Source organism: Asterias amurensis, chromosome 10 (genome assembly GCF_032118995.1).
Source record: "Asterias amurensis chromosome 10, ASM3211899v1".
Classification (NCBI taxonomy): Eukaryota; Metazoa; Echinodermata; class Asteroidea; order Forcipulatida; family Asteriidae; genus Asterias; species Asterias amurensis.
Window position 1 is genome coordinate 5096004 of NC_092657.1, and position 3771 is coordinate 5099774.

The window sequence follows — 3771 nt, forward strand, 5'->3', positions numbered from 1 at the left end:
TATATTGATTGTATTATTTCTCAGTAGGGGAATCCCAGAAGCACGAAATGTGTATATTGATTGTATTATTTCTCATTAGGGGAATCCCAGAAGCACGAAATGTGTTTAAGCGCACGCGGGCAAAGGGTGCCTCTACCTTCGGTTTTTGGAACCGTTTCGACTGTTTCAATCCTATATAAATATATATATAATTCAAACGATAGAACCAATACATGTGACAGTTGATCATTAATCGTTAATCATTATCTTTGAATTTTTGTATCATTTTTTTATTGCCTTTTCTGTGGTGTGATATTGTTGATTGTCTCGTAAAAGTGTATCTCATTGATGTATTTGTTGTCGTTCTTATTGAACAATGTAATCTTGCTGTATTTTACCTTTCTTTGTTTAGCTTTATGTTTATAATATGTATAAAAAAAATACACACATCGTTTTTGAGATTTTTGTTTAATGTAAGACGCTAAATCAAAAATAAAGTATTATTATTATTATTTTTAATCAAATGGGTGGTTGCGTTTTTAAAGATTTTGCCGGAAATCCAGAGTAAATAATGAATGTTATGTCCATGCACCGTAAGTAGATATACCCAAGTGTTAGGAATACACAATATTAGAAGCGATACAGCGGTAACTCTTCTCAGATTCAAATTTGTGTGCATAAATGTAATAAATATACTGATATGATGATAATAATGATGGCTTCTCTATTATGAATGGAGAGTTGTGTAAGTAAAGCATAATGATATGGGTGTTGTTGCCGAGAGGGAATAAGAGCACCATGCGGAACTCAAGCTCTGGTGCTTCTGTTCAGCATATGGTTCGAATCCCGGTCGTGTTACTTGTGTCCCAGAACAAGATACTTGACTACAATTGATTCTCTCCACCCATGAGTAAATGGGTGGAGAGTAAGGGCAGAGATGGTTCTTGTGATTGATATAGCTGAGTGAGCGCAAATTTGTTGCACAGGCTGTATACGCCTCTCTTAATATTTATGCAGAGTAAGTCATTATCATAGATCTCCATTATACTGACTGGATAGGACATTGCGCTATGCTGCGTGCATAAACACGCGGCCCAACAATGGCGGCGCAATTCCTTCAAACGGGTAAATTAATGTGCACTTGGTCGGGTTTGAGTCTGTCAGTTGAAGTTGTAAATTGAGAATAGAAATGGGGGAAAACATGACGATCGATAGTTTAAAGTATGAAAAAGTTTCTGAGTGAAATGCAATAAAGCAAACTAACTTTACATTTGTTTCTATCAAATGCCCTATTAGTATTATGATAATGATATTTAAATTTATAAACAAACACTCGGCCGAGAAACTGTATTGGGATTCAGGTACATGTTTTTTTTATTCTTTCAGTTCATTGAGAAAATGGCAATAAACCATATAAAGACAAAACAAGAGTCGCTCCTACAATAAACAATTCGAGTAGGCACTAGAGTGAGAACTACATACTCGCTAAAATCGAGGGAAAAGAACAATAAAGATGAAAACAAAATACAATGTGATAAGTGAGAGTTGACTCCATTAACAAATTTAAACTTTTTATTGTTAAGCTTCTATTCATCATGTTAATGTAAATATTTTTATTTTGGTCACAAATAACGAAGTCGGCTATTTCCGAGATGACTGATCCTCTCAACGAACTTGTATCGTCTGTACATAATTCGCATATACTTGTCGCTTTCCCGAACCTTTTAATTGTTGATGCTATGACAAACATCTGTTGAAATCCGGGCTTCCCGTCCTCGTCGATTCCAGACAACCATCTGTAACGGAGCGAAAACAAAAATAGTATTGCTCGGTAAAAATAACAAATACTTGGCCTATAATAATTATTTTATGAAAGATAGTTTAAATTTCCGGCTTATATTTGTAACGTTAGATATAATAATAATAATATGAATCGCTAAAAAAATGCAAAGGCCTACCTACTTATGGAAAGACAATCCCTTTGCCGACTCAGTTTTCCCTCCTCCAGTGATTGACAGCCGCGCACGACTTCACCATCAGCATTTTTAGTTTGTTTGATCCGATTCCAACTGTATTTATCCCCAAATGACAATTAAAAGGACGAAAACTTCTCTCTGCTTGCAGCAACTCCGTTTAAAAGTGTACAGCCCATTTCGTGTGACGAACGGTCTTCACCCGTTTGAAAAAATACGCGCGCGACCTGCGTTTAGACGCGATGTCCTATCCAGTCAGTATAATGGAGATCAATGGTCATTATTCTAACCCAAAACGAGGCAACAGGCGCAACCACTGCAGGCGCCACCACTGGTGGCGTAGGCCTACGTGACGTGCGCCTATACGCCTCTCTTAATACTTAGACATGACGTCATAATTCTAACCCAAAATGAGGCTATGGGCGCACGTCCCCATAACTTGCAGTGGCTGCGCCTATTAGCATTGTGACGACGTACCTTATGCATTTAATATTAAGAAAGGCGTATGGCCTCATTTTGGGGTAAGAATTGTGACGTCATGCATGAATATTAGAAAGGCGTATACTCCCCAGGGAGCTGGTTTAAGGGGCATTAATGTTGGGAGCATTTTGGGAAGCCCGTCGGATGTGAAGAGCGCTACATAAACACTGTTATTATTTAATTTTTGTATTATTAATAATAAGAGAATCATGCTACAAATCATGTCTCATGCTATAAAGAATGGGTTGTTTTGCAATGCATTACCAAGTCCTTCAAAGTCATTCTGTTTATAGCCATTGAACCCCACATGTCTGGTTCACGATGCCGCTATTAAAATAGAGGAGGCATAAAAATGTCAACCACTATGCCGAGTTACAAAAAATATAACAAAGACATTGGCCGATATCGATTGCGTTTTGAATCCATTGAAACCAAACCCGGGTATTTCACACACCAAGTAAAAAACCCTTGGTGAGAAAAAGCATAATGCTATATAATTATACTAATTATAATATTGTATTGATTTATAGAGCGGTAGTACATAGTACATAGTATTACTTTGAAATTATATGTACAGTGACTAAACATTGCACACACTAAAACAACAAATCCCCGATACTATGCTTGTGTACAGTCTCCAACAATCTTGTTGTTTAAAATTTTTCAAAAGAAACGATGCTTATTACTTTGGAAATCGTTGCTGTGAAACTACCGTGAAATCCCAATAAATTGCAATATTTGGATAAAATTTAAGGAGCTATTTCTCTTTCACCATGCTTTAATGCATCATGTATATCCCTTTAAAGGGTCTGTCGTCGATTTCACCAAACTATTCCTAACTTAGGATTAATCTTAGGACTTAGGATGAGTTGAGTCCCGCATCCAAATACATAGGAAGCATTGAACCCTTCCTAAGTTAGGACGGGTTACTCGTCCTAACTCGAGTTAGGATTAATCCTAGAGTTTCGTGAAATCGGCTGCTGGGTACTTTTTGTATGACACAAAACACAATGTCCACAGATTTACATCAGTGTTTGAAGGTAATAGTGGTAGAAAGCTTCCCTTTCAGGAGACAAGAATTATTTTAGCCTGTAAAACGTATTTTCGTGACATTGTTTTACTCATTATTATTATTATTATTATTATTATTATTATTATTATTTTTTTTTTTTTTCTTTTTTTTGGGGGGGGAGTGGAAAACGCAACAAACCTTGGCTTTGTAGGTCAGGCAAAACAGTGTGAAAATAGAATAGTAATTATTGTGGTTAACCATTGAAAGTACTTTGAATTTATCAAAAAATAATTACAAAAAGAGACATTTCAACTGTTATATCAATAC